This window comes from Leopardus geoffroyi, chromosome B4, assembly GCF_018350155.1.
Source record: "Leopardus geoffroyi isolate Oge1 chromosome B4, O.geoffroyi_Oge1_pat1.0, whole genome shotgun sequence".
In the NCBI taxonomy this organism is placed as follows: Eukaryota; Metazoa; Chordata; class Mammalia; order Carnivora; family Felidae; genus Leopardus; species Leopardus geoffroyi.
In genome coordinates this window covers 102995415-103022473 of record NC_059341.1, presented here as the reverse complement: position 1 = coordinate 103022473, position 27059 = coordinate 102995415, and the positions used below count along the sequence as shown (strand labels likewise).

Genomic DNA, 27059 nt, shown 5'->3' with positions numbered 1-27059 from the left:
ATTGAAACTATATATTTTCAAACATAATTATAATAGAAATTGACTGTTAAGCATTGTGGATGATTTCCTTGATCTGTCATATAGGATGAATGGAATAGATGGTTGTAATGGATTGAATGCTTGCATCCCCTCCCCCTCCCCACCCAACTCACACACTGAAATCCTGACACCCTTGTGATGGTATGAGGAGGTGGAGGGTCTCTGGGAGGTGATTAGGTCATGAGAGTGGACCCTCATGGGTGGAATTAGTGCCCTTATGAAAGGGACCCCGAGAGATATCTCGCCTTCTTTCCGCCACGTGAGGATAGGAGGTGAAGTCTGCAACATGGAAGAGGGCTTCTACCAGCACACAACCACAGCGATACCCCGATCTCAGACTTCCAGCCTCCAGAGCTGTGAGAAGTCAATTTCTGTTGTTTATAAGCCACCCAGCCTACAATATAGTTCATTACAGCAGCCAGAACTGACTACTGGTACAAACAAAGGAATTTCCTTCATGTGGAAGGGATACTTAAATATTTACTACATGAATTGATGCTTTTATATTTGGGGTATTTAAAACAAATTTTAAAAATTACAAGGTAGGTGAATGATAATTGTGTACATTACATAATGTGAGAAATAGAGCACAGATAATTTCTAGCTTACTATACTTCATTGAGGGAGCTTTAATCACAAACCTCAAAAACCCCCTGGGAGAATTTGAAGGTATTAAAATAAAGGAATTCTGGACTCCTGTGTAGAGGCCCGGGAGGAAACATAACACCTCAAGAGCAGCGCAGGGGTGCTGCATCCTGAGCCTGCGGTGTCTGTCCCCAACTCTCTCCATCCATATGATTTCAATTCGCTTCAGGATCTCACACTGCCTAAGATCCTTTGTCACTTGTTTGTTTGGTTTAACAATTGTGTGGGTAGGGTGTGGAGGGAGCAGGGAGAATGCACGGCTGGTGTAAATACTTTGATTCACTCCCTTTCTTCTGAGAGGTTTCCTCATACCAGTCACAGTGACACATTTTGATCAAAAGAAAAGTGGGGCCGGGACGTTGGAAACCAACGCCACTTTAAAGAAAAGGCAGCTAGAGAATATCCTATCAGGAGCAGATGCACATCAGGTAACAAGCCAAGGTGAGAAAGAGAGAAGTCGGTGTGGAAAGCCAGTTTAACTCATTGTCCACATTTTGGGCGGGATCAATCGAGTATCAGCACAAATGGAGAAACATGGTGCCCCTGTCTTCCTCACACTCGTCTAGTTCCCATCCCCAAGCCTACAAATACTGTGGTTCAGCGTAGACTGTGGGTTTTCATGGGTTTGTGCAACCACTTTAGGTAAATATCCATCTCATGAAATGGAAAGGAAAACAGCTTAAAATGCATTTTGTTACGTAACTCTTTGGTAGGTTGGGGACCACCTGTTTTCTCCATTATTTCCACTGACTCAGTGACAAACTTTGCTCTACCTTTGTAACCCATATTGATAACTGTCCAAATCTTAGCCTCATTGAGAATAATGGATACATTAATAATTACACAATGAGGCAAACCCATTTTTTTCTGGAATTATGTTAAGACGCCTAATTCAGATAAATGAAAAGGCGTGTACTCTATAATACAACATTATTATTAGTATTACCACATAGATAAATGCTCCAAGACATAAATCGAGGGCATTAAGAAAATCTCCTTTAAAATTAGAAAAAAAGTATTTTAAAGTCCAAAACAGTAGGAAAAGCCAAGGCTAAATCTTTCACACTTCAAACATTACATTCCTAATTAAAAAGAAATAACTTCCCAGGAGATGTTATGGCATATTGTGTATATGCTAGATGCAAACATAAAATGGATAAGCAGAAAACTCTGACCAACTTGCAGAACTGCTGCTAAGAATTATTTCTTGCAAGACACTTCAGACTACTGAAAATCCAGATATTATCACGTTGGGGGTCATGCGTGTTGAGCATTTGCTTAGAGACATTATTTCCTCACGAAACATTTCATGCCAATTCATTAACATAGATTTTGCCAGGATTCTTTTGGAAGTGGAAGATGAAAACAATAGCAGGGTTAAGCAATTATATTAACCATAATAACATGAGATAAATTGCTCAGATATACAATGGAACATATGCTGAACCAGATTTTTTGTATTTTGGGAAAGAAAATTGCTCTTTATGTAAGGATTACATTTAAAAATTTTTTTTTAAATTTATTTTTGGGACAGAGAGAGACAGAGCATGAACGGGGGAGGGGCAGAGAGACAGGGAGACACAGAATCTGAAACAGGCTCCAGGCTCTGAGCTGTCAGCACAGAGCCCGACGCAGGGCTCGAACCCATGAACTGTGAGATCGTGACCTGAGCTGAAGTTGGACGCTTAGCCGACTGAGCCACCCAGGCGCCCCAGGATTACATTTTAAAGAGGAGAAAAATGAGAAGATATTTACCGCTAATCGCATTTTGCTGATATAGAAACGATGATTACTAAGATTGGATATACTTATCTTTAGAGGCAGAACGAGATTCGACATTAAGAGGGAGTGGTATTAGTACTAGTGCTCAGTGTCAGTATTATAAAGAGGTTTTTATGGCGTTTGCAAAAGAATGACTCCAACAACAAAGCCAAGTACAACGGTAGATGTAAAATTAACAGAAAATAATTGATGTACAAAACTGAAGAGAAAATTCATAAACAATTCTTTATCATAGGGAAACCAGCGGAATGTGAAATTTTGTTTTCTCAGATTTCCTTGGTAAAAAAATTTTGTGATTTTAATTTCCAATATCACACGCATGTTTTTATGTAATTTTTTGGAAGGAGGGTGTATCATTTTGCCATGCAATGGCATAAAACTATCCTTAACTTTAAAATGGTTTATGTAATAACATATGTTGGATGTATTTTATTTTTGGAAGCCTGTTCAGCCTACAGTTTGGTGAGGTTTATTTTCTGTGGAGAAAATAACCCCATTTGGTACTCCAAAGGAAGTAATTTCATGGTAGGGTAGAAAGCCTTTTTTGGTAACGTTCACCTCATAATGTGTACCGATTCAGCTTTACTTATAATAGGGCCATGAAGACTGTCGAAATGTTTCAAGTCTTTTGACCTCCCTGAAGGGGAGTCATCTCTTGACCTTGTGTGGTTTCAGTATCTGCTTTACAGAGTAAGAGGTCTTCAAGGAGAGGGCTCATGGTGGACCCCTCCTAGAGCATGTCCACATCCTACTGTATTAAAACCAAATTTTATCCTGTATTCAAACCATCCTCCACATCTCTTCTTTCTTCCTTCACATTTTCTTTATTCTTTGCAGACTTGTATATTTTTTAATAATTTTATTTTTTTTAGGTTTATTTATTTTGAGGGAGACAGAGACAGCACAAGTAGCACAAGTCGGGGAGGGGTAGAGAGAGAGAGGAAGAGAGAGAATCCCAAGCAGGCTCCCCGCTGGCAGCAGATGCGGGGCTCGAAATCACAAAACCACCAGATTGTGACCTGAGTCAAAACCAAGAGCTGGACGCTTAACTGACTGAGCCACCCAGGGGGCCCCTATTTTTTTTTTTTTTAATATAATTTTAAGAGAGTGTCTCTTTAATATTGCAAAGTAGATATCTTTAATAGCAAACATAACAACAAATTACTATTTGTTTATATTATTGTACTAACTTCTGTAATAAACACATAAGATGTATGGAATTCTCAAACCTACAAAATATAATTCATTATCTTCATTTTTATAGATGAGGACATTGAGGAAGAAGTTAAATTGTCTTCTTGAGGTCATATAGCCAGTATGTGGCAGAAAGAGAACTTGAACATAGCTCTTTCATCCACTGCCAACATTCTTAATTACAAAAATAAATAATGCAGTCTAAAATAATGACCTGGTGCAGACAAACAAGTGAATAAATCAGAATGTTAGAACAGATAAAAATTAGCATATATTATTCAAATGGCTGAATCATTCATTTTAACCTTTTATTAACTTAAGGCTTTACATATTGTTGATTTTAAAGCATTTCTACTGTATCTCTTTCGTACGTTATATTTCAGAGTCACGAAAGATGACGCAGTTTTCAGGAGAAAATAAAGGCAAATATCAATGTGAATATCCAAATTAAAGATTGTTTCTAGAATTATTGGACAGACTCTATCAGTAATTATAACAGCTAGCTTTATATAGTGCCTACTGTCAACAAAATACTGTTATATAACCAAAGTCACTGCATATCTTTAACTCAATTAACTATCTCAATCGGTCATTGAAGGAATTAAAACATCTAGAGGTCTATCTACTAAATAGCCCTATGTCCCAAAGCTAATAAGTAGTGAAGCTGGAATTCAAATACAGAGGGTGAGTTCTCATTCTTTAGTATCCTAGGATATAACTATGTCATTAAATATGTTTTAGCTTTTTATCATGAGTAATAATGACTGCAGGAAACCTATCTTACCCAATGTCCCAGAGAGAGTGAAAAACTGTCAATCATTTATTAAATAAAAACATACTGATTCTGATTATGGTTAGTCAGATGAATATCTTAAAAAGATAGTCTATTACTGTAAGTCAAAGTACTATTATTCTCTCCATGTAGTGAACGTTCCAGTATTTGTGATTATACTAAATGTAAGCTACTTGATGACAGAGGCTATGCTTTGTTTACTCCTATAACACCAACACTCGAGAAAATGTATGCAGTAGGTACTCAATGGCAACTATTAAATAAGAAAGAAGAAATAAAGGAATGAATTTCCAAAGTAGTACCAAAGATTTTAAAGGAGATAAGTCCAGATAATGTAGTAAGCATAAGGTATCTAGGACGCACAAATTGGGAGCATCTATTTTGTGGGAATACTCTTTACAAACAAAATAAACATAGTTCTGTGCCTGTAGGTGACCTTTTATACTTATGGCTATTATCCATTTCAACTTTACTTCTACTCTTCCTATCTAAAGATAGTTGTCTTTAATAATTAAATTCTCCTACCATGGTTTAATTTTGGCATCTGAAGAATCAATGCACATGATTCAATTTAATGTTTATTGATAAGTGATAAGGAAAAGTGATACCATAGGTGCACCCAGTATTTTACACAGACCAATGACATTTGAAAAAGATCTATTCTCTGCTTCCATCTCTTCTCACTATGCCATCATTCATACAGGAAAATGCAGTATGCTTTGCCGTCACCTCACTTTGTGATGTGTTTGGGGAAAGGGGGAGTTAGACCTGAGTTCAAATGCTAACTCTGCTGCTTACTAACTAGACTAACATTATAAAGCCTTCATTTTTCATTTTCATGAATCTACAAAACTGTGATAACATAGGAAGTGTTCTTTTCATAACTAAATAAAATGTCATCATCATCTGATTAGATTATAAATTCAAGGAAAAGGGAAATTTTTTCTGGAGGACCATTATTGTCTAGGGCAGACAGTAATCAACGACTTAGGTTTCATCATCAACACACTGTTTGTAAAATGATATATTGGACTCCCAACGCAGTAAAGGAAAACTTCATACAAAAGGAAGTCTTTTTATAGTAATCTAAGGTTTTCCATAATAACATAACTAAAATTTATAATTAAACATCACTATACTCATATATCTAATGTGATCTCAGGGAATCTTGGGAAGTAGATTGGGCAATTTTCCCCCCATTATTTAGATAGGATAACAACGAATCACTGAGGTAATTGCTTAACTATTGCTGATGATAGATTGTATGTGTGTATTATTGTTATATATTATTATCATATGGTAGTTTTTTTGTTTTTGTTTTTGTTTTTTTAGCTGAGCGATCTCCCTCTGTGCTCCAGTACTCCTTTCTAAGAGACAGGGAGACGGGTGAAGCCAAGACTCAAACTCAGACTCTAACTCTGTGTATAATTCTCTTTTCTAGTAACATTCTAACGAGCTTATCAAAATACAGTTTTAGTCAGACAGAGACAATATAGAATTTGATTAGCATTTTGGTGGAAAAAAATTAAGTTTTGAGAACAGGTTTCTTGAGCCAATCTAAGACCCTCAGTTTTTATACAAGTACTTTCAGCTAATTTGTCAGGAAAAAAAAATGGTGGTTAATTAAGCCAGAATTTTTCTTGATTCTGTCACTAGATATGAGAGCTTAGATAAATGAATTGACTTCTCTGGCCCTCTATAAACGAGGATAGTAGAGAAGGTAATGCCTGTAAAATGAATATACTGGACTAGAGAGAAACTTCTCTTAACTCCGTGCTGTTACATGCAAACACATACACACACATAGCCCAATACTCTTTGATTATAAGGACTTGTTATTTCAAATAGAGAATGGTTTGACTAATTGAAAGTTGTAGGGACATTTGCAAATAATATTTATTTACTAGTGAATCACAAAACACTTTTCTAGTTAAAATCTATTTTCTCTTAAGACTTGTCTTCTGAAAACCTCTTGTTCTATTTGGTGTACCAGCAAAGAGAGATTGTTAACAATAATCATGCTTTGAGGGAGAACATCAACTCCCAGTAGTATTTAAAGAGGTTTAGTAGATCTATGATAATGTGAATAGTTTCCAAGAAGAATGCCTGAGCATCTGAGTGCTTTTTTTAAATGTATCCTCTTTGTTGTTGTTGTTGTTATTATTATTATTGTTATTATTATTATCATCATCATCACTATCCAGTATATTCTGTCTGCAGAGAATCAACCCTTAGAGTTTTTGAAAGTACCACCGGACATTTGTTCAGTAATAGTGAAAAGTTATTATTTTAAGATACAATTTCCAAAGGTCCTTTTCTTATTACTCTTATCTTTAAGCATATTTTTCTGTGAAATATAAGTGTAATGTGCTCTAAAGATCTTTAGTAATATTCTAATCAATTACCAAATTGTTCTTAAGCTATGAGCTTTGAGGCAAAACTATAGGTTTGTAAGGTTTTCCTATGCTAATTTATAAGGCTTGATTTAAATACAAATTGTAAAAACTCATTTATTATTCATGGACTTGCAACACAGACACATATTCTATAGATTAAAGACAAGAAAAATACTGCATTATCCAATGTCTTCACTTTCTATCATGCTTTATTTTATGTACTGACATCCCTAATTCATGAACTCTTTGGAAAAAGACCTATATTAAGACACCTCTAGTGTTTTGACAATATTGTTTTAATTCAGAGTATTTCTCTTCAAAAATATTTTATAAAATCATTAAGGCATAAACTCTACTTTTTAAATTTGGGCTTGAGTTAGCAATTTTTCCTTACAGTTTTTTAGGAGTCATTTAGCATGTAGTTGTTAAATAAAAGACCATAAAAGCTAAAAGGAAAACTCCCACAAAGCACAAACACACCTAGAAATTGCATGTTTTCTTTCTCAGAAACATGCATATCATTTCCTCTAGGATTGCCCCAAATGAGCAGAAGACCTAAATACTTACATCAATTCTTTCCAAAGGATGCCATACTAAATCCGATTTTAATATAGTTATGAAAAGTACAATCCAAACGAAACAACTTCTATAAGTAACACCTGAATAATAGACCCAATCACTTAAAGATAGGTCAGAAAAATAGCCGTTGATGGCTCTTGACAGTGAAATTATAAGATGACCAAGAAATTGTGAGGGGTATAAATATTAACTGCTTCTTGTATAAAGAATATAAAACTAATATGTATGATTCTGTCGTTTAAAAATTCAACCTAGAAGTGAGTTTGCAAACTCATTTGAAAACAACCATGGCATTAAAAGGGAGATAACATGGTTCACCAATGTGGACTTTGCTTTTCTATCTTTATTATTTTTGATATTCACATATTTAAAATTTGTAATGGCTTGCATCTAGGAAATCGTTAAAATGTTACAAATTCTACCATAAAGAATGGTATAAAAATTTAATTTTGCTTCACAAAAAGCATATTTAGGAACATATTTAGGAAAACAATTATTACTCTCAGTTAATAGCTGTATAAGGAAATATAAGTCATAGTTAAGTTGTGAGAATATTAGAAATGTACTAATGAGAAACCTTTAGATTTAAAGCCTACGGATGGTTGCCCTTTTTTTATTTTTTGATAATTCTAATTTAAAGACAACAAAACAAACATCTTGATTCTTCTTAAAATTTTGTTCAAAATGAATATATTTTTCTAGCACATGCAGAGAATGTGAGGCATGATGATTAAATTTTACTTAATTTTTTTCTTCTTTAGAATTAAAATGATACAGTGCTAGTCAAAAGATAGGATGGAATCAACATAAACACGTTCTGCCATATAGATATATCATAAGGATTACCTTGGCCTCTTATTTAAGAGGATTATAGGATAACTGATTCTCAGCTTCCTCCAGTAAATTGGGATTGAGTTTTAGAAGGTTCCTTCTAAAACTTGCCAGCTGTATTAATCTCTTATCTTACCAAATAGGCGATTATTTCTATAAAAGAAATTTGTAGAATTTTATAGAGGCTCTAGTCATATTATGGTATCATGAAAGCACTTACTGTTCTGTGAGGAATTCTGGGGTATTTTCTTCTTTCTTTCAGATTCTTTTTTTCTATAAAGGAAAACAACATGCCCACTGGTTAGCTGACTGCATAGTTCAGAATCATTTCAGATTGTCATTAATGTGACTGATTAATTTTATTATGTAATATTTCTACTAAAAAACCTTGAGAGATATATATCCAAATACAATATAACGTCACGTATATGTACATTTAGTATATAGAGTAGAAGACAGAGATTGTTAGGGATTTTAAAGTTGGTTTGAAGAACTAGAGATCAAGATTCTATGAGTAACTGATACACTGATTTTTGTGACGATGCCTCTTGCAATATAGCTTTTCTACTTTAAAAATGACGTTAAAAAAATATATATATGGGGCGCCTGGGTGGCTCAGTTGGTTAAGCGGCCGACTTCGGCTCAGGTCATGATCTTGCGGTCTGTGAGTTTGAGCCCCGCGTCGGGCTCTGTGCTGCCAGCTCAGAGCCTGGAGCCTGTTTCGGATTCTGTGACTCCCTCTCTCTGACCCTCCCCCATTCATGCTCTGTCTCTCTCTGTCTCAAAAATAAATAAACGTTAAAAAAATAAATAAATAAAAAAAATGAAACAATACTCATCTAGGTAGACATTGTTAGAGAATATTACATTATTTATTTAGAAAGAATCATACAGTTATTAGTCAATTAAATACATGGTGCTATATTTAGTATTGACATGATCATAGTTGACTCTTGAACAGTGTGGGGGTTAGGGGCACTGACCCTCCTTGTAATCAAAAATCCTTATGTCACTTTTGACTCTCCCCAAATTTGACTACTAACAGCCTACTGTTGTCCAGAACCCTTCCTGATAACATAAAGCCAGTTAATGTATATTTTGTTTATTATGTTTATTTGTTATATAATAAAATAAGCTAGAGAAAAGAAAATGTTAAGGAAATCATAAAAAGGAAAAAATACATCACAGATTTGAGTGGACCCATGCAGTTCAAACCATGTTGTTCAAAAAGATTTGACAAAAATGTATATATATCCCCCAGCAGGGGTAAAGAGAAAAATAATCTCACATCGCTGTGTTAAAAAAAAAAAAAAAAAGTACAACTTCTAGTTTAGAGAGTAAGAAAATGAAATCCTTCCCAAAAGTCAATATCAGGAATTGCTTTAATGTAATAAAGATGTCAAGAATTTCTGATTTGATTTGACGTTAGCAGCTCACAAATGAAAGATTTCACAGTGCTAGAGACAAGTACCTTTTTATAGAAGTTCTGATCAGTTTTAGTCTTCAAAAATTTAAGTAGAATGAAAACCAAGAAAGAATGAAATATTTAAAAATAGGTTTGTAAGAGGCATGTTACTCTGTTTTTATAAGTTCTTACAGAGTCTGTTTTGAACAGAACTGCAGAAATATAATAATGCCAGCAGCTCTGGCAATTGGCTCGTATAGGTACTCAGCATAAAAGATCTGAAGTGACAGCTATATTTCCAAAGCTGCATTTACTGCATCTGTTCAATGGTTAAGCCTCCAAGGTCCGTTTTCATTTTATTCCTGCTTGAAATGCAACTGTTTTCTAGTAAGAGCCATTAGAAAGAGCATTGTAAAAATGTGCTTAGATTTGCCTGGCTGACTCTTAAAATACGACTTTGAGCCACAATCAATTTTAGATAAGATTTCTACGTATAGTTTCGGTTACTGACACTTTTCTTATTAAAGCAAAAACTACAACCAAACTCTGTGGGTGTACATATTAAGGCACCGGAGTAACATAGACCTCTTTACAAGAAATACTGGTGGCAGCGGGGGGCTGCGGGGGTGGGTGGCCCTGCTGGAGTCAATGAAGGCTTTCTACTAAAAATCTAAGAGAATATTTGACGTTATATTTATTACACATTGAGATTTACCCAGGGGCTGGCTTCCCAAAGGGACGCAGTTAAAGGATTAAACAGTTTTTGTGACTTACGAGCCATCTGCAGGGATTTGATTTCATTTTGGTTTTACATGCAGATCTATCACAAGGATGAATGGGCAAGCCTTTTCTACTGTAGGGGACAAACAACTATTTTACTTTTAATCTATGCACTGAATATGGATGTGCACAGTATTTTTCTCGTAGCTAATTTCTCTTGCGTGTATAAACCTCTCTCTTTATTTTAGAGGAAAAATGTGAAAATAGCACAGGATGATTTTGCACTTTCTGCCAACTGTCTGGCTTTTCAGTAATGTCATTGGTATCCGTAGGTCTGACTCAGAAAGCCTCCTGGTATTGAGACTTGGTACTTTTATGTGTTTATATGATACTTAAAAAAATGTGAATCTTTTTAGGGAGATTTACCTATTTTTCACAAAACAGTATGAGGATTCACAGTCAATAAATCTGATGACTCTTTCATGCTTTTTAATCCAGGTTTAGAAGCAGACCTGACATGGAGAAAAAAGAAATTATCTGAAACTTAGGGATTACTTTTGCTTGATAATAGCTAGAAATTAAACTGCTGAACCTTGCAGCACTAACCATGATTCTATTTATAGAATTAAGCAAAACACTCTATGCTTTAGGCATGAATATTACAAATCCTTGACTTGTTGTTTTGTGGGAGGAGGGAACTATTTGTATTCATTTTAATGCTGAATATTTAAAAATGCATAGCTGAATTTTTTTTTAAAGAAGGACTCAGTTTCAAGAATGACAAATGACTAACGTTAATATCCAAACTTTGTTTAAAATATCTCAAATATTTCATTTTGATGAAAATATTGATTTTAATGGAGCTTTTAATATGTTTCATGGAAACATATCACTGAACTAAATATTTATTTAGGGTTGGATTTAAAGTGAGCACTAAAGGGGTGCCTGGGTGGCTCAGTCTCACTTCCGCTCAGGTCATGATCTCACTGTTCGTGGGTTTGAGTCCCGCCTCGGGCTTTATGCTGACAGATCAGAGCCCAGAGCCTGCTTCGAATTCTGTGTCTCCCTCTCTCTTTGCCCCACCCCTGCTCGCGTTCTATCTCTCTCAAAAATAAATAAACATTAAAATTTTTTTAAAGTGTACATCATGAATCTTTGCAACATGGTCATTTGTAAACATCCCCTTCACCCCAGGTAGACTGAGATGGCATCAAAATCTCTATCCCCTGTTTTAAATCTCAAAACTACAAATTATAGATAAACTCAGAGTTCTTTTCCTTGGACTCCTTCCTATTGAAATGCCAAAACTTGTGGTTAGAACACAGTTACAAAGTTGATGTATCATTTCCTAAACACAGATATCACTAATCCTAAGGGATTTTGTTACACATCTTTTGGCTTAAACTCTTATTTTGGGGACAGCGGTCACCAAACAGAGATTACTTTAAAAAGAAACACTATCCAGGTCATTAGTGATTGAGTGTAAAATTTTAAACACAAAAATAAAGCATTGCATGACACATAGATGTATCACATAATTTTAGGTTAGATCCTGGACCTATATAGGACAAAAACAATTAGCTATTAAGAACATTACTGTGACACTAGGTGAAATTTGAATATGTACTATGAATTAGACAGTGTTCTTACATCATTGGTATAATTCCTGTGTTTGATAACTGTTCTGTGTAAGAAATTGTTCTCTTCAGAATTATACTGAAATATACACTAAAATACTTGGAATAAGACATATCATGTCTTCAACTTATTCTGAATGGTTAGGGAAAAGATATGGATGATGTATATAAACACACATATACAATATAATATAATATATAATATATAATATATATATATATACACACACACACACACACACACACACACACACACACAGAGAGAAAATGATACAGAACAAAATTAAACAATTGGTTAATCTAGGTAAAAGTCATATGGGAACTTAAACTATCCTTGCAACTTATTGTGAGAGTTTTTATGAAAGAACAAAATAATCATTACCAAAAAAAGAGATTATAAAACTATTAAAAAAAATAAAAATAAAGTGCCGTTTTTTCAGTATCCTTACAAAATATTTCACTGAACTGTGGCTATGTTATTTTGTCCATTAAGCACAAGATTGTTTCATTCTGTATATAACAATAAAAGAAAAGGACATTTATCTGGAAAATGGAAAGTATTAGGCAATAAAAGAAAAGTAATCCATCAATAAACAAAAAAATTGTTTTCTTTAAATAAATGCGGCCGCTATCAGTACCTATGGTGCTGCTGGAATAGTGGGAAGGCAGTAACACAGAATATGGATTTTTCTTGAAAGGAAAGGGAGAATGAAATATTTTGCTTCGTATTGAGGACAAAGGAATGTGTCTATTTTTCCTTTTTTTGTGTCTAACCATTGACAGCCATTTAGGAGGCTTAATTTTACAAACCTGTCCTCATTATGATAGAAGCAAATGTTTACCAACAAAGATTGGAAAAAGGGATAAAGGCTCTACTCATTTTTCTGTTGTGACACTTTATTAGACAAGTCAGAACCCACTAAAGCACTTGCTGGCAGTCAGTTACAATCATGACATATTGGGTTCAGCCATGTTTAACATTTCCATTATATTCAAAATAATTATTTTAGAATGGGGGGCTGATAATGAGGCAGAATGGCACTAAGTCAGGAGAGCCAGTTTGTATCTTGAAAAGGAGGATGGGAATTAATTAAATGAGAAGCTTGGGGAAGTTAATTGGGAACGAGTGAAGATAAGGACACTATCAAAGCATGAAGAAATAAAACTATTACAATAAAAGATCGAGCAGAAAGAGCACACCTAAGGGAGGTGAAACCTGCAGAATTACGAGTATACAGGAGCAGAATTATGCCTGTGGGTGCCCCTGTTGGCTTCTAATCCCTACAGTAGTGCCTGCCACATGAATAAATGTTTGCTGAATGGATAATTGTATATTGACAAAAGTAAAATTTAGTGTCACATAATCCACGTCTTCTTCTGTCTCTATCTAATGTGTGACCTTAGACAACTCACTTAATCTAATTTTATCAGCTGTGAAATGAGACTGTGGAAAAAGGTGATTCACCAAGGTGCCTTCCAGATCTAAATATTTCTGGATGTGGTTCTGTTTATCAAAATGGGCAACTGTGAACATTTTTGTAGAAGAGACTAGCCTTATATGAGTTTTAAATGAAGAGAAATGGGGAAAAATAGAAAAGATGAATCAAAGAGCAATGCATGGGCTCAAGTAATGGAAAATAAGTCCCATTGAAAGAGATGTTAATAAGAGAGAATTCAGAAAGTGATTTATGGTTTTGATGTAAGAAGTGACATTTATGTGTACTATTGATACAGGTATGCAGATGTAGAGATCTTTATCTGTTCTTTTTATTATTACCAGAGTGACTATCCACACCCCCTGCTTGCACCTTTAGAGTCCTCAAATAAACAGAAATGGAGAACATTCAGAAGAAGCTATAAATGGCAGGAGTTTATATAAATGTTCTCTTACTACAGGTCATGGAATTGGGACTGCCCATTTTAGAGAAAGGAAAGCTGAAGTAACTCTTAGGATCTATATGTAAATCCATGAAGAGCTATTTAATGCAAGACCCAAAAGGCACAATTGCTTATACCTCCATGAAGCCTTTGGTAATTAACACTGGCTTCCTCATGTGTTTTCTGTAAGCTTGTTGAGCATTTACATTCTAGAAGACATACGTTAGCTTTTACTTATATGTGATCTCATTATTTTCCCCGGTTTCATCTATGCTGATTTTGAATTGATGCCGCATACTTTGCTTTTGTGTTTCCCTGAACTACAGTGGTCCTTAAGATGAGTTAGATGCTCAATAAACATTTGCCAGTGGATGGAGATGGGCACAATACACTTTGAAGTTAAAAAAGGAACTGGGATGCTGATTGGTGGCTGCCAAAAATGACTTCTTGGCCATCAAGCATGGTTGGTCATCTTGGGACTTCTGTGAGTCCCCTACCTTCCTTTCTTCTCATCAGCCTATTCCTCTAGGCATTTTCCGTAAGAGGATCTAAAGACCTATCATGGAGATAAAAGGCATACTATTCTTTAAAAAGAAGGGTCTAGTCAAATAGCCTCAATGGGATGGGAAACTATGACCTGAAATAAGCTTGGCATTTGAGTCTGATCCACAGCAGAGGTGAGCAGGGGCCACTTTCTGACCTTTGTCAGACCAGAGCAGAATATTTCTTATAATCTATACTGAAATCAAGACCACTGATTGTATACTGCTACGAAAAAGCTGGGGTGTCAGTGATGGCAGAGGTAGTGTCTCTGTGCGAAGGATGGGGTAGAAAAGAGGAGGAAGGCCCAAGAGAAAGAGAATATAAGAGAACTAACTATTTTTAGTGTTTATTTGTTTTTGAGAGAGAGACAGAGAGTGCAAGTGGGGGAGGGGCAGAGAGAGAGAGGGAGACACAGAGTCTGAAATAGGCTTGAGGCTCTGAGCTGTCAGCACAAAGCCCGACAGAGGGCTCAAACTCTGGAACGATGAGACCATGACCTAGGCCAAAGTCAGAGGCTTAACGGACTGAGCCACCCAGGTGCCCCAGAACTAGATTATTTTCAGAGATTTCTGTACAAATTCTAATACTGCAACAATTGGAGACTGGATACTTAGATTAAAAGATACATTATTGCTGGTTTCACAAAAAGCAGAAGTCAACTATCTTTACAAAAGACTCCAAGGTAGCTATAAAAACTGCACATTTGCTCGTGGAACGGAGGGTGTTGGTAAAGTGACAGGAAATGAAAATAAGTTGACTCACCTTACCCAGTTTTTGAGGTTGGGTGGGGAGAGTGTAGTAGCAATTCTATATACACATTTAAGGTTGAAGGAGAACATTTGATTTATTTAAGCCTTGGCTTGCTGCAAATTCAAACCCAGCAAAGATGTTGGGATATGGCATGAAATTATTACAGTTCTATGCTAACTGTTTCAACTTTAGTGCTGTACTGTGTTCTGGGTTTAGTTCAGCACCATGGGACAGGACCAAGCTGGAAGTCCAGGGCCAGCCATGAAAAACCACAGCTAAGAAGGGGTCTCTGGTCTCCTCTCTTTACCTAACATCCACGTGGGGAACAATCATAGAGACAAAAAAGAAAACAAGCAATTTCTTAGGTTAAACTTGTTCTCAAGACATCATCTTTATCTCTGTCTTTCGAGCTGGTAAATATAAAGTGTACAAATAGAAACAACAGTATACACTGGTTCATAAATATCCTGGTCCTTGACATTCACAGAAAAACTGCCCTCTTTAGAGATTCATTGTAGGAGGCTACATGCCTATTTCTGGAGAAGCAGTGTGATTTTAAATAACAAACAAACAAACAAACAAACAAATGCTGTTTAGTAAGCTGCATTGAGCAGATTGTATACTTTATTACTTTCAGATTTCTAAGGACATGGTGAAGTAGTTGTTAAACCTATTTACATATGAACGAACTTGGTTCACAACTTTTTTGCAGTTAGTGAGTGGTGGACCCAAAGTCTAACTAGATTCAGCCCTGTTTGTACCTGAATCCTGTTTTTCCCTAGCAACAAAGCCTCTGTAGTGTTAGAATGGACTTTGAGAACATAGAAAATCTATTTTCCAGCTATTTCTTTACTACTTATTAGATGTATAGCCTCTGAAGCAATTCAAATAAATGATCTTAATTGCTTCATCTGTAAAATGGGATAACACCATACTTACACCAAGGAAAAGATTAGATTAGCCAATTTATTGAGCTATATTCTGTTTCTAAAAGTAATCGAATACCTAGTCTCAGAGAAATAAGAAGCCTTCAAAATAGAAGCTTTTTCAAAAAATTTTCCACATGTAACCTTTTTAAAATTACTACTTCTAGGGGCGCCTGGGTGGCGCAGTCGGTTAAGCGTCCGACTTCAGCTAGGTCACGATCTCGCGGTCCGTGAGTTCGAGCCCCGCGTCGGGCTCTGGGCTGATGGCTCAGAGCCTGGATGCTGTTTCCGATTCTGTGTCTCCCTCTCTCTCTGCCCCTCCCCCGTTCATGCTTTGTCTCTCTCTGTCCCAAAAATAAAAAAAATAAAAACGTTAAAAAAAAAATTAAAAAAAAAAAATAAAATAAAATTACTACTTCTAGAACTTTTACCTGAATATCATAATTCCTACATTAAACAAAAGATTCTCAAATCAACATAATAATTTCATCTACATATGAAGATTTACTATCATAAGATTACCTTCAGGATATGTTTATAAGAAGCATAAAACCTTTGTCTTACAATTTTTAATTCTAAACATCTGCATAATTGACCTAAAATTACATTAGGCAGGAAATAAAACTGTGTGGCCATGGAAGTTTAGAGATATGTCTTTTCTTAATTAGAGCCTATAAAACTTGAATGTTCAAGTTAAGAGCTAAATAGCAGGGAGACGGCTAAAAGATGTATTGTGCTGATTTGAAACCCCAAAGTCAATGATAGCTCAAACAGCTGAACTCTCAACTCATTAAATGAACAACCCCTGAATCCCAAAAACTCTAGAAGTTAAAAAACAATGGCAACAATAAACTTTGAATAAAACATTTTAAGTTAGTTATTAGATGTGAAGGAGCTGTAAATGGTAAGAAGTTCAAAGAATGGAATGGCATTTCTATTCTGAAAGAGAATATATGAAGTGATAGTCCAGAACAATAGACTCTAGCTTCCATTAGATTCTAGATTAAAAACAAATTGATAACTAGAAAAGACCAAAGGGGGTGGATATAAAAAAGATCCTTGCCATAAGAACCAACCACTTAACCCTGATAAAATTATCGTTTTTGATACAATGATACAATCTTATAAAATCCTAAATTAATGATTTATTCAGAGAATTCAAAAGATGATTTAAGAAAACATATATTTGAGAAAAAAAAAGAATAGCCATCAAATTATAGGAGGAATGTGTAGTTAAATCATACTAAAGTTTTCATTAGAGAAAACAACTAGCATTAGATATTTGGGTGACAGTTCAATAAAATTTTATTAAAAAAAAACTGATACTGTTTTACCTGGGTTTGAAAAAGACTCTCATGTCATCCATGAAATGATAATAATGGATAGGATAACAGCCAAAAAAGTGAGGCAAAAACATGGGTGAGTTGTTTTCTCAGCTTCTACTCTTTGATCCTTCACTTGTCTAACATGAATAGCAACTAATTTTCACTGTCAAAAAGAATATGATCAAGATTAATTTCTTAGAAGTAATTCCTTAGCAAATTTCTTTGGAGGACTCCAGGCAGGGATTGTAACGGTCAGTTTTGGGCTCCCTGATAGGAAACTTAATTGAAGAGCCCCACCTTCAATTTGAAACTAAAATTCATTTGGAATTACGTACAGCAGCAAGTGAACTTTTACTGTGTTCCTCAGTGCTATCGTTGTGTTTCTGCCATAGAGTCCCCTAGCGTTGTAATCACCTCTTTAGTTATAGTTTAAGGAAGTGTCATTTTTGAAAAGAAACTGATTTTATTATAATCACTTTCATATCCTTGATACCGAGAGAATCAGAAAATAATCATGTCATAATTCACTTTAACAGACTTTAATGTAGTCTACGTAGTGCCATCTACCACATGTGGATTTCTCATTTTGCTAATAATCCTGACATGAACTAAAATATCAATATAATGAAATCATTTGAATGCTAATTATATTGAGAATGGTAAATTTGGTTGTCAGAGGTTGGTGGGAAGCAGACCTTTTTCTAGTTGACTACAAATCACAGCCTTATTGTCAATACCCTGGAGGCAGCCCCAAGTGAAGCCACAGTTTCATCTCTACAATCCGGCAAATCTCAACAATTGCTGTTGAGTTTCTATAGTACTGTTTTAGGAGACGTGTGGGATCAAAAGAAGTAGAAGGGTCCCTGTCTGTCAAACCCCAATTCATAACTCTACTTCAGCACTGTACATGGATTTAAAGTCTGTTTTGTTGTTGTTAACTCCACATCCCTGGAAGCTTTCCAACCTTCAGTTCATAGCACTTAGTACATCTCCTGGCATATATGGGGTTCTAAGCAAATGTTTGTTGAACTGAACTCTTGAAGAACCCAAGTCAGTCTCCTTTGTCTACACAGCATTCTTTCACTAAAAATCCTCTTTGCCAGTTTGGTGGTACAGTTGAATCGTGGAGGTGCACTTACTTGGCAGCCACACTTAATGCCAGGTATGCTTTTTGGTTTTTCTGTGTACTTGATTTTGGCAGGGTCTAGCTATTATATAAGGCACCAACATTTTAAATAATCTCCTATGACATCTTTTATTTAGATCTATTTTCATAAAGGCTTACATGAAGCTTACATAATTAGATTTGTGATCCTCATGGAAAGGAAAAGAGGTACAGAAGACATTCTGCCATGTATGGGCAAACATTCTAGACATTTCCCATGTCAGAAATGTCTGACTACATAATATTATATCTTATTCTATACCACCACTTTTTCTCTCTCCCAGGTAGATAATTGCTCCCCCTCAAACCTAAGCCTCTTTCCCATTAGGCACCCATCTACTTTTCTTATAGGTTCTATGAAAAAAGGCAGAGTTAATTGTGTGATGTGTTTAGTATGGAAGTTACATGATAGGTTACTAATAAGGACTGTCACCTTAACAGGAAGTTAAAACCCATTTGACTTGGTGAATTGGGGATATTCAAACCCAAAATTAAAAATTCTCCTGAATTTTCTTAATTTTCTTATGTTAAACTTGTTCTCCAGACATCTTTATCTCTGTATTTCTAGCTGGTAAATATAGAGTGTACCAATATATACAACAGTACACGTTGGTTCATAGATATCCTGGACCTTGACATTCACATGAAAACTGCCCTCAGAGTTTGTTTCTATGTCGTGGTCTTCATGTTCCTTTATTAAAAAGAAGCAAATGCCATGAAAATAAGTTAACATGGAAGACCCAATCAATGCATCAGGCATAATCTATAATCTCAAATTTTACATGATTTAAAATTGATCAATAGTATTTGCAAGAGGTACATAATAACATTTCCATACCATTTTAACTAAGGAAATTGTTCTTATAGACTTGTTAAAATACACTTTAATATGGGAAGAATACAAGAATTGTGTCATTAATAGTTAATTTCATCACAAATGATACTATTTGATGATTATTTCAATCTCAATTTTATTGAGGAAGCTGGTTTTGGTGGATTTTAGGTAAATCTTAAATTTTAGGTGTTTATTCTGTGCCTAACTATGCATGTTTTATTCTTGTGGGTGCGTTTATGGGTACATAAATATACATACAGAATATGTATACATACACACCCATAAATATACACACAGAATATATACAGGTACATGCACCATGTAGACTTTCAGAATGAATATATATATTCTATATATTTGATTGATGGATGGATGGATGGATGGATGGGTAGATAAATAGAATAAAGAAAGAGAAATGAAGGGAGGGAGGGAAGAAGAAAGGGAGGGAAGAAGAGATGGAGAAAGAGAGAGAGAGAGAAAGAGAAAGGAAGAGAGAGCGAGAGAAAGAAAGAAAGAAAGAAAGAAAGTCAGTCAGTTGTGGAGGTAAGTGTGCATTGGAGGTAATAATTGAGGCAACACCACTGGAGACAACATGCACCAGAGGAAAATTCAACCTGCCTCGTCTAAATCTAGTCATTATTTAAATAAAATGTAGGTACTTCTAAGACAATATAGAGTTGATAGTATCACCTTACTTGACGTAACTTAAACATAAAGCTGTTTAAACAACTAAATTCTTGTTTCTTTTATTTGTGAAAGCCTCACCAAAGCAATTGATGCAGTTCCTTCATAATATATAATCAATCTATTTTCCTGGTGGAACACTTTGCGAAAAGTACTTGCCAAACACTGTTCCACACACAAAAATGAGAAACTGCAAGGGATTTCTGTTCTCAGTAATTTTTAGTCCAGAAGATATGGTGGAGAAGGGATAGTTGAATCCACTCGTAACTCTTGAATGAGAAAAGCTGATGAGTTCTCTATGTATACAAACTAAAACCCAGTGCAATCGCCAAAACCCTAATAGCGTGTGGTATTTGTAGGATGACCATTCTTTGCCTGAGTTTTGATATAAAGACGTATCTCAGTTGGAGGTACCAGTCACGGAGGAACAAATTTGTGCAAGGGAAAAAAGCACTGGGCATGTTTGGATTCTTGACACTAAGTTAGTATGACAGGAGAATAAGGTTAAGTATGGAAGGAGAGAGAAATGAGGCTGGAAAAGTAGACCGGGGCATACTGTAGATAACCTGAGGATGAGATTACGAAGGCGACAAGGAGCAAATGCAGGTTTCTGAAGAGATCAATTGATTTTCTGAGATGATCGATATATCAAAGGAATTTGGTAGTATTCTTTTAAGTCATATTTTATTTAAATTTGTGCGATAAACTTTTTTTAATTAAAATAGTACACAGTATTGTATGGCAAATTTTAAAGGGTGTGTTAAGAAGTATATAAAGTATAACATTTTTGTTTCTTTCATGAAAGTGTTAACAGTGAATTGCACTGTTAAGAAAGAAAGACACTGGGGCGCCTGGGTGGCGCAGTCGGTTAAGCGTCTGACTTCAGCCAGGTCACGATCTCGCGGTCCGTGAGTTCGAGCCCCGCGTCGGGCTCTGGGCTGATGGCTCAGAGCCTGGAGCCTGTTTCCAATTCTGTGTCTCCCTCTCTCTCTGCCCCTCCCCTGTTCATGCTCTGTCTCTCTCTGTCCCAAAAATAAATAAACGTTGAAAAAAAGAAAGAAAGAAAGAAAGAAAGACACTGAAGAGAAAGATGTTGTCTGATTTGAAGTCGCAGAATTTCCTGTAGTTTATTCTATATGACTTTGATAATCTGCACCCAAGAGAGAAAAAGAAAATGAAGAAGCGACAGTGAAGCAAGTCAGATATATAAAGTAAACACCATGGCACTTAAATGTATTGGAATTGATACTGTGCTGTGGTTAGAAAATATTGTAACATTCAGTTAAGGTAACTGTTCCATATACATGGTTGTGTAAAAAGAAGAACATTATCTTGGTAACATAGTTGGCTATAAAATTATCTTTACTTGCAAAATGTTACCATACAATGTCTTAAAGGAACATTTATTACTGCTATAATCAATTAACTTGCAATTACCATGTAACCTCCTATGTTCACACTTAACACATCTATATAAATAAAACTTCATTTGAGGATCGTTAGCTAGAGAATAACATTACATGCATGGAAAATATTTTAATTTCACTAATTTCACAAGTGATGCTAAATTAATCACCAAGTCAGAAGTCACAAATGTTTCTGAATCTGGATGGTTGGAAGAGGGAGGAGTGTATGTTTGGTTTCATATTCTATTGTATTTATCTTTTGTGGTATTTAGTTTTGAGAAGCGTTCAAAAGTGTATTTACTCCTGCCCTACAACTTTCCAGAACCAATGTTAGTCACTTAGCTTTTTTTTTCTTTACTGGTTTGTACAATGTAGTGCAATAGTACAGTATATAGATTAAAAAACAATTTGCACTGTTGATGCTGATGTATGGAGTAATTTTCTCAGGCTCTTTCAGTGCCGTCTGCAAATGCATTAACAAAGGCTGGAAAACAAAAACAATCTACACTACCCATAACACACATGGGTGAAATATTGAAAAGTTTGAAAGCGTAATTGATACCTGCATTAGTAGAAATTACCTAGGAATGAGAAAGCACTCCTACTACCATGCAGAACTTGAAAAGCCAAGTATCCCTTGTACAGCTTCCTGAATAAGAGAGTAATGACCCAACCACTGAATAGAGGAAGAAGAAATATTTGTGACTATTGTTAACTTAAAAGACTTTGCAAGAACGCTTTTAGAAAATCTATAACTGCTATTATTCCCTGCTGAATGGAAGGAACCCCTACATATATTTTCCGTTTCTCATTCCATTTCATGTACCCTGTTGCTCTTGACAGAAGGTCAGTGTTAGAATGTAGTTTTTACATGAGGAAAAGCATCAAATCTTCATCCAGTTACATAATTATCATGCTGAAATACTTCATTGTTTTGCAATACCATGTTCAAAAAACCCGGCAAATTTTAGACCAAAAATAAGGCTGTATAATTAGCCATTTATCATTCATACCTAAATGGTGAACAGTGTGTTAAACGTCTTTTTGGGGGAGCAGGGAGGTCACGGATACAAACTCAACTTTTTTTTTGTTTTTGATCTAACAAAGATATAGTGAATGGGTACCGTGTGACAGATGTAGTGCTAACATGCTGTGGACACAGAGGATCACAGGATACACATGGGGTTTACTCCCATAATGCTTATAGTCTCTGCAATGAACATGTATGCTCTAATTTTCTTTATGGGGGGAAAAAAACCTGAATAGCATTTTAGCTCTATCCAGGGTCATCTATCTTCATGTTTTTGGATTTGGAACCTCTAAAGCATTAAGCTGGCCAGGAACACGCATTATATTACCAGATTTACACTTGAAATTTCAGAAGAAGAATATAAGAAGATAACGTTTAAAAGTATGTTTTTCTCAGGGCGCCTGGGTGGCTCAGTGGGTTAAGCATCCGACTTTGGCTCAGATCATGATTTCATGGTTTGTGGGTTCAAGCCCTGTGTCTGGCTCTATGCTGACAGCGCAGAGCCTGGAACTTGCTTGGGATTCTGTGTCTCCCTCTCCTTCTGCCCCTTCCCTGCTCACAGTATGTCCCTCTCTCTCAAAAAATAAATAAATATTAATTTTTTTTTTAAAAAACAGTATATTTTTCTATTGGAGTAAAGAAACATCTGATAAGTTCTGACAAGGCTAGCAGAAGACAACTCTACAGAAAGGAAATTTTAAATGGCTTGTCAACAAACAGTGCACGATTTTTCTGACGTTTTCTAACATGTGTTTTTATGGAGATATCTTTGAGATGATAAAAGTGACCATGTATTTCTACAATATTACTTGAATAAGTAAACAATTATCTCATCTTAGAGATTTGGTGATATTCAATATAGCTCTTTTGTTCCTTTATCCTAGTGAAATCTTTTATCAATTCATACTATGCCTACACTAAGAAATGGGCAAGCTCAAATGCTCAGGAATGTATTAGGAGATATATCTACCCATAGGCAGGTGAATAACCATTAACACTTGGCCAGTGGTTGATGCAAATTCATGGTTAAACTGGTTTCTATTTATTTAAAGCAAATTCAAAATAATTAGTGTGATGGTAAACCTTTAACTGTTGCAATAGAAGTTATCTTAATAAAGCTTATTAATGTTTTTAAATAACTCATTTCTATCATTCCAAGTTAAAATTATAGCATATTTTGTTTACTACTTTTGACAAAAAAAGAATCCATTCTTTCAGACATTTTGGGTGTGATGTTATTTAATCATAAATTGGCTTCAAATGTGTGTGGTTTTTACCTAAATCTCTTGGTTTTCAACTTTCCTTCTACATTCATTCAACAGGGGTTTGATACACACACACACACACACACACACACACACACACACACACACATTTTTTTATTCTTTGAGAACCTGGGATATGATAGGCACTGTTCAGAGAGGTGAATATAGCACACAATTTCCTTATTCTCATGTAATCAATGAGAAAGTGATTCAGTATAACTCCAGGTTATAACAGTGGCTATAAGGAAAAATATAGACAGGTAAGTCTTAAAAGAATTAGGCAAGAAGCAGACAGAAGATGCTATTTTAGGTAGAGTGGTCAAGAAAGTCAGCTCTGAAAGGAGATTTGAGCAGAGACCAGAGTAAAATGAGAAAAACAGCTGTGTAAGGATGCAGGTAAGAACTTCAGAGCACAGTGGCCTGAAGCAGGGAAAGATTGTTTATGTTTAGGGTAGAGCAGAGTAGCAAAGACATAAGTTTCTTTAATACAGCAAAGCATCTTCCAAATATTAAGGTTAGATTGCTGTGTGAATAATTTCAAGGTGTATGTTAAAATCTATTAAAAGAATACATCAGTATCTAATGCTGTCTGGATTTTCAAAGAGTTTTAAATACAGTCTAATAGCTAAAAACAAACAGGCAAATCAAGTTATTCCAAGTGTGTTATTTAATATGTCTTTTTTTTTTTTCTTATCAGGTTAAAACATGGGTGAGAATGGGCAATTTTGTCTGGTGATCAATAGACAAATGCATTACACATCCACGAAATGCAATTACTTCTTTGAGTCTTCACTTCCTCATTTCTATAATCAGTACACTAATTCCCTTGATCAGGAAAAGATAATAACTCTGTGTACTTAGAGTATGTTTACACAACAGATAGACTACATATTCTCAATGGGTTAATAACTTCCTTCTTTCTTAAAACAGAAGCATAAATTGCTTGCAGTTAATCTGTGAGAAAAGGAAATGATTCTAAACACTTTATAAGTAGTATTTTCTTGGGGCGCCTGGGTGGCTCAGTCGGTTAGGCATCCAACTTTCAGCTCAGGCCATGATCTCATGGTTTGTGGGTTCACACCCGCATCAGGCTCTGTGCTGACAGCTCAGAGCCTGGAACCCGCTTTGGATTCTGTGTCTGTCTGTCTCTGTCTGTCTCTGTCTCTGTCTCTCTCTCTCTCTCTCTCTCTCTCTCTCAAAAATGAATAAACATTAAAAAATTAAAAAAATATTTTCTCAAAAATCATAAGAAACTGAAATAAACGATGAATAAAGTGAACAAATCAAGCTTTAAAATATAATTCTTTAATATTATGCCAAATGCATTTATATTTCAAGGCTTCTTTATTTATTAAATTTTTATTTGAGAGAGAGAGAGAAAGAGAGAGAGATTGAGCAGGGGAGGGGTAGAGAGAGCGGGAAAGAGAGAATCCCAAGCAGGCTCCGTGCTCAGCACAGAGCCTGGTGTGGGGCTCAGTCTCAAAACTGTGAGATCATAACCTGAGCCAAAATCAAGGAGGATGCTTTACCGACTTTTACCCAGGTGCCCCTCAAGGGGCTTTTTAAATATTTCAGATATTTTATATCTACACTGAGAAGGAGGACTCATTTTGAAGCAGCCGCACCCTCGTATATAGACATAAGTGACTTCTCTTTAGCAAAATCAAAATAAGATTTCCAACAGTGTATGTGTGCATTAACATTACTAACCTTCTCAAAAAGTCACTTATATGGGTAGTATATGGTATTAAAAAAAACCAAACACCTCTAGGTTCAGTTTTTTTAAATCACTTTTTACCACTTAAAGGCTATCATGCAGACGTGCATGTGCATACGCTGCAGAGTAAAACACAGAATATATGTATTTAGTACATATATGCACACAAACACATGAACTTATCCATGTTATAAGTGTGTTTTGTATATGTGCATAATGTGTGTATATATATATTTATGACTGAGAAATAAAATTACATTTTTATTCTATAATGTAAAATAACAGCCAGAAGTCTGCCACAAAGTGTACCTCTCTGATTCTCCTCTCTAGATTTGTGAACCAGATGACATTCCAAAAGCAAGCTATTAAACTTAGTTTGTAATGATTTTTAAAATGGCTATTAGAAACTCTAAGTTTCAGTAGAATTTCAACTTCATTTCCAGGCTTCCTAGTGCTTCTATAACATTTAACAAGCAAATATCATTATATTTTGGCTTTGAGTTTACGAGTTTTTAAAGTCAACTCAGAGAAAATGGAATCATGATGATTAGACTCATGATTCTCATTGAAGTAAAAATAATGATGTCTCAGATCACTTTTTTTTTTGGCCTCCAAAGGAAAATTATCCTGAATTGAGACCTGAGTGTTTAATACATGTATCATGTCAAAATACTTCCAGACAAATCAGTACCGTCTAAATGGTAAAACCATGCATAGAAACTTGGATAGAAAAATCAACACTCATACTTGGTGGTCACAAAAATTAGTGTATACACATGTGGGCTTTAGCTTTTGAATATGAGTTCTATATGGCTAAGGAAATAGTTTATAAGTGCATTAGAAATAAGTTTATTCTGCCTTGCAACTGACTGTAAAGAGGTCACAATAAATGCAGGATTAAGTACCTATTATCTTGGAGCTATTACTAAAGAAAATATGTAGCTAACAAGCAGGACTTCAAGAAGACAATACATCATTACAAAGGAACAAAGCTGGACTAAATTCTGTTAGCTTCATTGTCTGATCCAAATCCTTCCTTAATCACTACAGCATAAAAACTATAGCATGTGACATAACAACACATCACTGTAACATCTCTTTGCAGAGATGATAGTCAAGATCAACAAGAACAACAGAATGCACCCCAGAAAATAACTTGCAGGAAAGCAGGGATCTTTCCCGTTTTTGTCAAATATTGTTTTCTTAGCACCTAGAAAGTATGGTGCATTACATTTCTCAATAAATATTTGTTGAATGAATACATGAATGAATAAATAACTAAAGGAATGAATATTGAAGACAACGCTGAGGAATTTATTCCTTGTGCAGACTTTACAATGTAGACATGTAGCTAACATTAATTATTAGTGGCGCCTGGCTGGCTCAGTTGGTTAAGTGTCCGACTCTTGGTTTTGGCTCAGGTCATGATCTCATGGTTCATGAGTTAGACCCTGCATTGGGCTCTGTGCTGACAGCGTGGAGCCTGCTTGGGATTTTCTCTCTTCCTCTCACTC

General features: G+C 35.3%; 1 protein-coding gene across 2 annotated transcripts in view; it reads right to left on the bottom strand.

The window, feature by feature from the left end:
* Positions 1-27059, bottom strand: part of SYT1 (synaptotagmin 1) — a 554862-nt gene that overhangs the window by 350575 nt on the left and 177228 nt on the right. For both annotated transcript variants that reach the window (XM_045464186.1, XM_045464185.1), the window contains one exon: positions 8480-8532. The gene's annotated coding sequence lies outside the window, so the exon portion shown is untranslated. The remainder of the gene's footprint in view (positions 1-8479; positions 8533-27059) is intronic.